Source organism: Lynx canadensis, chromosome X (assembly GCF_007474595.2).
Source record: "Lynx canadensis isolate LIC74 chromosome X, mLynCan4.pri.v2, whole genome shotgun sequence".
Lineage (NCBI taxonomy): Eukaryota > Metazoa > Chordata > Mammalia > Carnivora > Felidae > Lynx > Lynx canadensis.
In genome coordinates this window covers 69,159,519-69,171,535 of record NC_044321.2, presented here as the reverse complement: position 1 = coordinate 69,171,535, position 12,017 = coordinate 69,159,519, and the positions used below count along the sequence as shown (strand labels likewise).

General features: G+C 43.4%; 1 protein-coding gene across 1 annotated transcript in view; it reads left to right on the top strand.

Annotated features, from left to right (window-relative positions):
- The window catches only part of POF1B (POF1B actin binding protein), a 119,319-nt gene that overhangs the window by 20,493 nt on the left and 86,809 nt on the right, over window positions 1-12,017 (top strand). The window lies entirely within an intron of this gene.

Here is a 12,017-nt window from a genome sequence, read left to right as displayed (position 1 = left end):
TGCCCTCTTGATGCCCATCACCCATTTAGCCCTCCCCCCCGGCCACCTCCCCTCCAGCAACCCTCAGTTTCTTCTCTAAAGTTGAGTCTCTTATGCTTTGCCTCCCTCTCTGTTTTTATCTTATTTTTTCTATTTCATTTGAGGAGAAAATTAAGAAAACTTTTTTCCCACGGTAAAAAGCCTTCCTCAACACACACAAAACCATAAACAACCCTTCTTTAGCTGCAACAGGAGGTTCTATGGGGTTATAAGGACAAAGTTTCACAAATAGAAAGTGTGCCCCAGATAATAATACAGCAATTATTTGCTTTTCTCTTTATTTTACTTCTCCACTATTACAAGAAAGAATCCTTCCCTATCTCACAAAACAAAATCAATTATTTGCTTCAGCTGTGGAAAGCAAAGGATTAAATTAGGGTAACACACTTAATATGTCTAGGTGTATGGATGGTGGGGGTGCACTATTTTTCTGCTTCTATCTATCTCCCCTCTTCTTTATTTTAAAATCATTTTCTCATGTCTGTTCAGCTACAAAAGAAGTTAGTTGCACATGTGTCCATGCGTTAACATATGAGCATGCAAGCTCTGTGATGGGGGGATGATTATTTTGAACATTTGCTTTAGTTGTCACATATATATGTAAATACCAAAAGAGAATGTGATTACAGTATAGCAGTTACTTGTGCCTTCTTATGCACAATCAAATGTTTAAACAATATATCTAAAAAGTATGTTGGGGGAGAGAGACATAAAGAGGGCTTGGAAGACGAGAGTGTGCATTTTTCTACAACATGGCCACTTTACCCCTTCCCCTTCTTCCCTCTTTCTCTTTTTTCTTTCTTTCACACACAAACTGGGAGACATGTATACTTGGATGCATATTGTACTTGATATCCCTGGCTTTCAAAGAATTATTATTTTTTTTTTTTTAATTTTTTTTTTCAACGTTTATTTATTTTTGGGACAGAGAGAGACAGAGCATGAACGGGGGAGGGGCAGAGAGAGAGGGAGACACAGAATCGGAAACAGGCTCCAGGCTCTGAGCTATCAGCCCAGAGCCCGACGCGGGGCTCGAACTCACGGACCGCGAGATCGTGACCTGGCTGAAGTCGGACGCTTAACCGACTGCGCCACCCAGGCGCCCAAGAATTATTTTTGATAGCACTTTTTTTCTTAATATGGGAATTTCAGTGTTTACATAGTATATATTCAGAGAGTAATTTTTAAATATAAAATAATTTGGACTCCACTCCACTTTGCCAGTGATTTCTTATGTGACTTTTGATAAATTCTTACTCTTTAGTTAATGGAGAAAGGGAAGAGTTAATCTTTATTGGGTATACACTCCTTGCTAGGAAATTTACATATTTTATCCCATTTAATTCAAAGAAGGTGAGAAAACAGAAGCACAGACAAGTTCACTTATTCATTCAATTAATATTCATTGATTGCTTACTATGTCCTAAGAATTGTCCCCAAGAACTAGGGATAGAGTAGTGGACAAAACAAACCCTCAAACTCCTTGAAAGTTAAGCTGTTAACTAGCCCTAAACCATTCAGTTACAAAGCAACAGAGAGAGAACAGAAATTGAACAATGCAGATCTGGAAGAGTTACATTTGCAAATTAAGGCCAATTGAGGATGTAGGTGAATTAAGCTCCAGAGACTCATCTACATACCACCTCCCCTCCTCATCCCCAGTGACAGTGTGATACAAAGGCAGAGAAATTAGAAGTATGTATACAAATACATAACATATTTGTAACACTTGGCCTGCTCCTGTAAAGGCTTATTATTATGGCTCTGTTCAACTACAAAGAAGCAAATAGTTTCTCAGGGAAAATATCCAACAAAGGGTAATGATTATTTTAAAACTTTTAACTCTTTCTACTATTGAGGAATAAAACAAATTTTAATCCCCATGCTTCGTGCACAAAAATAGTCTAACTGGTTTTGCAGAACAGCTTGAAAATCCTATTTAGAGACACAGCCCTGAGCAGCCATGTGGTGTTAAGATCATTAGGATGGTCCCCGTGACTGCATGCAGGATTCCACAGAGGAAGATGGCAGCATAGGTGGACGCTGGGCTCACTTGTCATGCTGACCACTTAGATTCCACCCACATCTGCCTAAATAACCCAGAAAATTACCAGAAGACTAGCAGAACAGACTCTCCAGAGCGAAGCGTAGACAAGAGGCCCACGGAAGAGGGCAGGAAGGGCAGAGAGGTGGTGTGCACTACATGGACTGGCAGGAGGGAGCCAAGGTGGGGAGGGGCAGCCTGCCCGGCAAGGTGGAGCCCCTGAGTCTGGCTTGCAAAAGCAGAAGGGCCAGACTCTGTGAGTTCTGACAGCAAGCAGGACTTAACATCTGGAATGTTATAAGTCAACAGCTCTGCTCCAAGAGCGGAAGGGCTAAAGGACAACGGGAGGGAGAGTTGCTGAGCCCTGGAGGACAGAGCTCAGTTTGGTGGGGAACAAAGATGCTTACCAGCGTCATCTCCCTCACCCATCCCCCAGCCAAAATCCCAAAGGGAACCAGTTCCCGTCACTGAACTTACTTGTACCGCACAAACACCCAACACTGTGCTTCTGTGGATCCATCCCTCCGACGGGTCTGCCTCCTTCCTGGTGCCACAGGGACCCTGCTGAAGTGGACCACCGAAAGCAAAGTGAACTGAGTCTGCCCCTCCCACCCCTGTGCACCTTGCTGGTCCACCCCAGCTAATACACCAGATCCCATCGAAGCAGCACCACAAGCCTGGCAGTGTGCAAGTAGCCCAGACAGGGCCAAACCACTCAACAGTGAGTCCTGCCCTGGGAGAGGGTAAGATAAGGTACACACCAGTCTGACTGTGGCCCCAGCAGTGGGCTGGGGGCAGACATCAGGTCTGACTGCAGCCCCACCCACCAACGAAAGTTATTCAGAACAGCACAGGGGAAGTGCCCTGCAGTTCCATACCACTCCAGGAACTACGCAAAATGATGAAACAGAAGAATTCTCTTCAAAAGACACTCCAGGAAGCAGCGACAGCTAATGAACTGATCAAAAAACAATTTAAGCAATGTAACAGAAAGTGAATTTAGAATAATAGTCATAACATTAATCGCTGGGCTTGGAAGCAGTATAGAGGACAGCAGAGAATCTATTACTACAGAGATCAAGGGACTAAGAAACAGTCAGGAGGAGCTAAAAAATGCTATAAATGAGCTGCAAAATAAAAGGGAGGCAACCACAGCTAGGATTGAAGAGGAAGAGGAGAGAATAGGTGAATTAGAAGATAAAATTATGGAAAAAGAGGAAGCTGAGGAAAAGAGATATAAAAAAATCCAGGCATATGAGGGAGAATTAGATAACTAAGAGACACAATTAAACGCAATAATATATACATAATTGGGATTCCAGAGTGGAAAAGAGAGTGAAAGGTGTTGAAGGTGTACTTAAAGAAATCATAGCTGAGAACTTCCCTGGACTGGGGAAGGAAAAAGGCATTGAAATCCAAGAGGCACAGAGAACTCCATTCAGACGTAACTTGACTTGATCTTCTGCACGATATATTATAGTGAAACTGGCAAAATACAAGGATAAAGAGAAAATTCTGAAAGCAGCTAGAGATAAACGTGCTCTAACATATATAGGGAGACCGATAAGACTACTAACGGATCTATCTACTGAAACTTGGCCGGCCAGAAAGGATGGCAGGAAATCGTCAATGTGATGAGCAAAAAAATATGCGGCCGAGAATCCTTTATCCAGCAAGTCTGTCATTTAGAAAAGAAGGAGAGATAAAGGTCTTCCCAAACAAACAAAACTGATGGAATTCATCACCACTAAACCAGCCCTATAAGAGATCCTACAGGGGATCCTGTGAGACAAAGTACCAGAGACATCACTACAAGCATAAAACATACAGACATCACAATGACTCTAAACCCATATCTTTCTATAATAACACTGAATGTAAATGGACTAAATGCTCCAACCAAAAGACATAGGGTATCAGAATGGATTAAAAAAAAGACCCATCTATTTGCTGTCTACAAGAGATTCATTTTAGACCTGAGGACACCTTCAGATTGAAAGTGAGGGGATGGAGTACTATCTATCATGCTACTGGAAGTCAAAAGAAAGCTGAAGTAGCCATATATATATCAGACAAACTAGACAATAAATTAAAGGTTGTAACAAGAGATGAAGAAGGGCATTATATAATAATTACAGGGCCTAGCCATCAAGAAGAGCTAACAATTATAAATGTCTATGCTCCGAATATAGGAGCCCCCAAATATATAAAACAATCACAAACATATGCAACCTTATTGATAAGAATGTGGTAATTACAGGGGACTTTAAGACCCCACTTACAACAACGGATAGATTAACTAGACACAGGATCAATAAAGAAAGAAAGGCCCTGAATGATACATTGGATCAGATGGACTTGACAGATATATTTAGAACTCTGCATCCCAAAGAAATAGAATATACTTTCTTCTTGAGTGCACATGGAACGTTCTCCAAGATAGATCACATACTGGGTCACAAAACAGCCCTTCATAAGTATAAAAAATTGAGATCATACCAGGCATACTTTCAGACCACAATGCCATGAGGCTTGAAATCAACCACAGGAAAAAGTCTGGAAAACCTCCAAAAGCATTGAGGTTAAAGAACACCCTACTAAAGAAGGAATAGGACAACCAGGCAATTAGAGAAGAAATTAAGAAATATATGGAAACAAATGAAAATGAAAATACAACAATCTAAACGCTTTGGGATGCAGTGAAGGCAGTCCTGAGAGGAAAACAATTGCAATGCAAGCCTAGATCAAGAAACAAGAAAAATCCCAAATACAAAATCTAACAGCACACCTAAAGGAACTAGAAGCAGAACAGCAAAGACACCCCAAACCCAGCAGAAGAAGAGAAATAATAATGATCAGAGCAGAAATAAACAATATAGAACCTAAAAAACTGTAGAGCATATCAATGAAACCAAGAGTTGGTTTTTTGAAAAAATAAACAAATTGATAAACCGTTAGCCAGGCTTCTCAAAAAGAAAAGGGAGGTGACCCAAATAGATAAAATCATGAATGAAAATGGAATCATTATAACCAATCCCTCAGAAATACAAGCAATTATCAGGGAATACTATGAAAAATTATATGCCAACAAACTGGACAACCTGGAAGAAATGGACAAATTCCTAAACACCCACACACTTCCAAAACTCAAACAGGAAGAAATAGAAAGCTTGAACAGACCCATAACCAGCTAAGAAATTGAATCAGTTATCAAAAATCTCCCAAGAAATAAGTGTCCAGGACACTTCCCAGGGGAATTCTACCAGACATTCAAAGAGAAATAATACCTATCCTTCTCAAGCTATTCCAAAAAATAGAAAAGAAAGCAAATTTCCAGACTCATTCTATGAAGCCAGTATTACTTTGATTCCTAAACCAGACAGAGACCCAGTAAAAAAAAGAGAACTACAGGCCAATATCCCTGATGAATATGGATGCAAAAATTCTCAATAAGATACTAGCAAATCGAATTCAACAGCATATAAAAAGAATTATTCACCATGATCAAGTGGGATTCATTCCTGGGCCGCAGGACTGGTTCAACATTCGCAAATCAATCAATGTGATACATCACGTTAATCAAAGAAAAGATAAGAACCATATGATCCTGTCAATTGATGCAGAAAAAGCATTTGGCAAAATTCAGCATCCTTTAATTAAAAAGACGGGAGAAAGTCAGGATAGAAGGAATATACTTAAACATCATCAAAGCCATTTATGAAAAGCCCACAGCTAATATCATCCTCAATGGGGAAAAACTGAGAGCTTTCCCCCTGAGATCATGAACACGACAGGGATGTCGACTCTCACCACTGTTGTTTAACATAGTGTTGGAAGTGCTAGCATCAGCAATCAGACAACAAAAGGAAATCAAATGCATCAAAATTGGCAAAGATGAAGTCAAGCTTTCACTTTTTGCAGATGACATGATATTATACATGGAAAATCTGATAGACTCCACCAAGAGTCTGTTAGAACTGATACACGCATTTAGCAAAGTTGCAGGATACAAAATGAATGTACAGAAATCAGCTGCATTCTTATACACTAATAATAAAGCAACAGAAATACAGATAAAGAAACAGATCCCTCAGGATCCACATAAGAGTGAAACCATATGGTATCTGTCTTTCTATGTATGGCTTATTTCACTTAGCATTACACTCTCCAGTTCATCCACGTTGCTACAAAAGGCCATATTTCATTTTTTCTCATTGCCACGTAGTATTCCATTGTGTATATATACCACAATTTCTTTATCCATTCATCAGTTGATGGACATTTAGGCTCTTTCCATAATTTGGCTATTGTTGAGAGTGGATCCTGAGAAACTTAACAGGAACCCATGGGGGAGGGGAAGGAAAAAAAAAAAAGAGGTTAGAGTGGGAGAGAGCCAAAGCATAAGAGACTGTTAAAAACTGAGAACAGGATACAGGCAGGAAGATGGCGGCGTAGGAGGACGCTGGGCTCACCGCGCGTCCTGCTGATCACTTAGATTCCACCTACACCTGCCTAAATAACCCAGAAAACCACCAGAGGATTAGCAGAACGGAGTCACCGGACCCAAGTGCAGACGAGAGGCCCACGGAAGAGGGTAGGAAGGGCGGCGAGGCGGTGCGCGCTCCACGGACTGGCGGGAGGGAGCCGGGGCGGAGGGGCGGCTCGCCAGCCAAGCAGAGCCCTCGAGTCCGGCCTGCAAAAGCGGAGGGGCCTGACGGACTGTGTTCCAACAGCAAGCGCGACTTAGCGTCTGGGAGGTCATAAGTTAACAGCTCTGCTCGGAAAGCGAGAAGGCTGGAGGACAAAGGGAGGGTGAGCTGCGGAGCCCCCGGACGACAGAGCTCAGTTTGGCGGGGAACAAAGGCGCTCGCCAGCGCCATCTCCCCCGCCCATCCCCCAGCCAAAATCCCAAAGGGAACCGGTTCCGGCCAGGGAAATTGCTCGCTCCGCGCAAACACCCAACTCTGTGCTTCTGCGGAGCCAAACCTCCGGCAGCGGATCTGACTCCCTCCGGCTGCCACAGGGCCCCTCCTGAAGTGGATCACCTAAGGAGAAGCGAGCTAAGCCTGCCCCCCCTCCCGCCGTGCACCTTGCCTTCCCACCCCAGCTAATACGCCAGATCCCCAGCATCACAAGCCTGGCAGTGTGCAAGTAGCCCAGACGGGCCACGCCACCCCACAGTGAATCCCACCCCTAGGAGAGGGGAAGAGAAGGCACACACCAGTCTGACTGTGGCCCCAGCGGTGGGCTGGGGGCAGACATCAGGACTGACTGCGGCCCCGCCCACCAACTCCAGTTATACACCACAGCACAGGGGAAGTGCCCTGCAGGTCCTCACCACACCAGGGACTATCCAAAATGACCAAGCGGAAGAATTCCCCTCAGAAGAATCTCCAGGAAATAACAACAGCTAATGAGCTGATCAAAAAGGATTTAAATAATATAACAGAAAGTGAATTTAGAATAATAGTCATAAAATTAATCGCTGGGCTGGAAAACAGTATACAGGACAGCAGAGAATCTCTTGCTACAGAGATCAAGGGACTAAGGAACAGTCACGAGGAGCTGAAAAACGCTTTAAAGGAAATGCAAAACAAAATGCAAACCACCACAGCTCGGATGGAAGAGGCAGAGGAGAGAATAGATGAACTAGAAGATAAAGTTATGGAAAAAGAGGAAGCTGAGAAAAAGAGAGATAAAAAAATCCAGGAGTATGAGGGGAAAATTAGGGAACTAAGTGATACACTAAAAAGAAATAATATACACATAATTGGTATTCCAGAGGAGGAAGAGAGAGGGAAAGGTGCTGAAGGGGTACTTGAAGAAATAATAGCTGAGAACTTCCCTGAACTGGGGAAGGAAAAAGGCATTGAAATCCAAGAGGCACAGAGAACTCCCTTCAGACGTAACTTGAATCGATCTTCTGCACGACATATCATAGTGAAACTGGCAAAATACAAGGATAAAGAGAAAATTCTGAAAGCAGCAAGGGGTAAACGTGCCCTCACATATAGTGGTCTGAAAGTATGCATGGTATAATTTCAATTCTTGTAAACTTATGAAGGGCTGTTTTGTGACCCAGTATATGATCTATCTTGGAGAATGTTCCATGTGCACTCGAGAAGAAAGTATATTCTGTTGCTTTGGGATGCAGAGTTCTAAATATATCTGTCAAGTCCATCTGATCCAATGTCTCATTCAGGGCCCTTGTTTCTTTATTGACTGTGTGTGTCTAGATGATCTATCCATTTCTGTAAGTGGGGTGTTAAAGTCCCCTGCAATTACCACATTCTTCTCAATAAGGTTGCTTCTGTTTATGAGTAATTGTTTTATATACTTGGGGGCTCCGGTATTCGGCGCATAGACATTTATAATTGTTAGCTCTTCCTGATGGATAGACCCTGTAACTATTATATAATGTCCTTCTTCATCTCTTGTTACAGCCTTTAATTTACAGTCTAGTTTGTCTGATATAAGTATGACTACTCCAGCTTTCTTTTGGCTTCCAGTAGCATGATAAATAGTTCTCCATCCCCTCACTCTGAATCTAAAGGTGTCCTCAGGTCTAAAATGAGTCTCTTGTAGACAGCAAATAGATGGGTCTTGTTTTTTTATCCATTCTGATACCCTATGTCTTTTGGTTGACGCATTTAATCCGTTTACATTCAGTGTTATTATAGAAAGATACGGGTTTAGAGTCATTGTGATGTCTGTATGTTTTATGCTTGTAGTGATGTCTCTGGTACTTTGTCTCACAGGGTCCCCCTTAGGATCTCTTGTAGGGCTGGTTTAGTGGTGACAAATTCCTTCAGTTTTTGTTTGTTTGGGAAGACCTTTATCTCTCCTTCTATTCTAAATGACAGACTTGCTGGATAAAGGATTCTCGGCTGCATATTTTTGCTGTCTAGGACCCTGAAAATCTCGTGCCAATTCTTTCTGGCCTGCCAAGTTTCAAAAGAGAGATCAGTCACGAGTCTTATAGGTCTCCCTTTATATGTGAGGGCACGTTTACCCCTTGCTGCTTTCAGAATTTTCTCTTTATCCTTGTATTTTGCCAGTTTCACTATGATATGTCATGCAGAAGATCGATTCAAGTTACGTCTGAAGGGAGTTCTCTGTGCCTCTTGGATTTCAATGCCTTTTTCCTTCCCCAGTTCAGGGAAGTTCTCAGCTATGATTTCTTCAAGTACCCCTTCAGCACCTTTCCCTCTCTCTTCCTCCTCTGGAATACCAATTATGCGTATATTATTTCTTTTTAGTGTATCACTTAGTTCTCTAATTTTCCCCTCATACTCCTGGATTTTTTTATCTCTCTTTTTCTCAGCTTCCTCTTTTTCCATAACTTTATCTTCTAGTTCACCTATTCTCTCCTCTGCCTCTTCCATCCGAGCTGTGGTGGTTTGCATTTTGTTTTGCATTTCCTTTAAAGCGTTTTTCAGCTCCTCGTGACTGTTCCTTAGTCCCTTGATCTCTGTAGCAAGAGATTCTCTGCTGTCCTGTATACTGTTTTCCAGCCCAGCGATTAATTTTATGACTATTATTCTAAATTCACTTTCTGTTATATTATTTAAATCCTTTTTGATCAGCTCATTAGCTGTTGTTATTTCCTGGAGATTCTTCTGAGGGGAATTCTTCCGCTTGGTCATTTTGGATAGTCCCTGGTGTGGTGAGGACCTGCAGGGCACTTCCCCTGTGCTGTGGTGTATAACTGGAGTTGGTGGGCGGGGCCGCAGTCAGTCCTGATGTCTGCCCCCAGCCCACCGCTGGGGCCACAGTCAGACTGGTGTGTGCCTTCTCTTCCCCTCTCCTAGGGGTGGGATTCACTGTGGGGTGGCGTGGCCCGTCTGGGCTACTTGCACACTGCCAGGCTTGTGATGCTGGGGATCTGGCGTATTAGCTGGGGTGGGAAGGCAAGGTGCACGGCGGGAGAGGGGGCAGGCTTAGCTCGCTTCTCCTTAGGTGATCCACTTCAGGAGGGGCCCTGTGGCAGCCGGAGGGTGTCAGATCCGCTGCCGGAGGTTTGGCTCCGCAGAAGCACAGAGTTGGGTGTTTGCGCGGAGCGAGCAATTTCCCTGGCCGGAACCGGTTCCCTTTGGGATTTTGGCTGGGGGATGGGCGGGGGAGATGGCGCTGGCGAGCGCCTTTGTTCCCCGCCAAACTGAGCTCTGTCGTCCGGGGGCTCCGCAGCTCACCCTCCCTTTGTCCTCCAGCCTTCCCGCTTTCCGAGCAGAGCTGTTAACTTATGGCCTCCCAGACGCTAAGTCGCGCTTGCTGTTGGAACACAGTCCGTCAGGCCCCTCCGCTTTTGCAGGCCGGACTCGAGAGCTCTGCTTGGCTGGCGAGCCGCCCCTCCGCCCCGGCTCCCTCCCGCCAGTCCGTGGAGCGCACACCGCCTCGCCGCCCTTCCTACCCTCTTCCGTGGGCCTCTCGTCTGCACTTGGGTCCGGTGACTCCGTTCTGCTAATCCTCTGGCGGTTTTCTGGGTTATTTAGGCAGGTGTAGGTGGAATCTAAGTGATCAGCAGGACGCGCGGTGAGCCCAGCGTCCTCCTATGCCGCCATCTTCCTGCGCCAAGGTCCGTGCCCTCACATATAAAGGGAGACCTATAAGACTCGTGACTGATCTCTCTTTTGAAACTTGGCAGGCCAGAAAGAATTGGCACGAGATTTTCAGGGTGCTAGACAGCAAAAATATGCAGCCGAGAATCCTTTATCCAGCAAGTCTGTCATTTAGAATAGAAGGAGAGATAAAGGTCTTCCCAAACAAACAAAAACTGAAGGAATTTGTCACCACTAAACCAGCCCTACAAGAGATCCTAAGGGGGACCCTGTGAGACAAAGTACCAGAGACATCACTACAAGCATAAAACATACAGACATCACAATGACTCTAAACCCGTATCTTTCTATAATAACACTGAATGTAAATGGATTAAATGCGCCAACCAAAGACATAGGGTATCAGAATGGATAAAAAAACAAGACCCATCTATTTGCTGTCTACAAGAGACTCATTTTAGACCTGAGGACACCTTTAGATTGAGAGTGAGGGGATGGAGAACTATTTATCATGCTACTGGAAGCCAAAAGAAAGCTGGAGTAGCCATACTTATATCAGACAAACTAGACTGTAAATTAAAGGCTGTAACAAGAGATGAAGAAGGACATTATATAATAGTTACAGGGTCTATCCATCAGGAAGAGCTAACAATTATAAATGTCTATGCGCCGAATACCGGAGCCCCCAAGTATATAAAACAATTACTCATAAACAGAAGCAACCTTATTGAGAAGAATGTGGTAATTGCAGGGGACTTTAACACCCCACTTACAGAAATGGATAGATCATCTAGACACACACAGTCAATAAAGAAACAAGGGCCCTGAATGAGACATTGCATCAGATGGACTTGACAGATATATTTAGAACTCTGCATCCCAAAGCAACAGAATATACTTTCTTCTCGAGTGCACATGGAACATTCTCCAAGATAGATCATATACTGGGTCACAAAACAGCCCTTCATAAGTTTACAAGAATTGAAATTATACCATGCATACTTTCAGACCACAATGCTATGAAGCTTGAAATCAACCACAGGAAAAAGTCTGGAAAACCTCCAAAAGCGTGGAGGTTAAAGAACACCCTACTATCGAATGAGTGGGTCAACCAGGCAATTAGAGAAGAAATCAAAAAATATATGGAAACAAACGAAAATGAAAATACAACAATCCAAACGCTTTGGGACGCAGCGAAGGCAGTCCTGAGAGGAAAATACATTGCAATCCAGGCCTATCTCAAGAAACAAGAAAAATCCCAAATACAAAATCTAACAGCACACCTAAAGGAAATAGAAGCAGAACAGCAAAGGCAGCCTAAACCCAGCAGAAGAAGAGAAATAATAAAGATCAGAGCAGAAATAAACAATATAGAA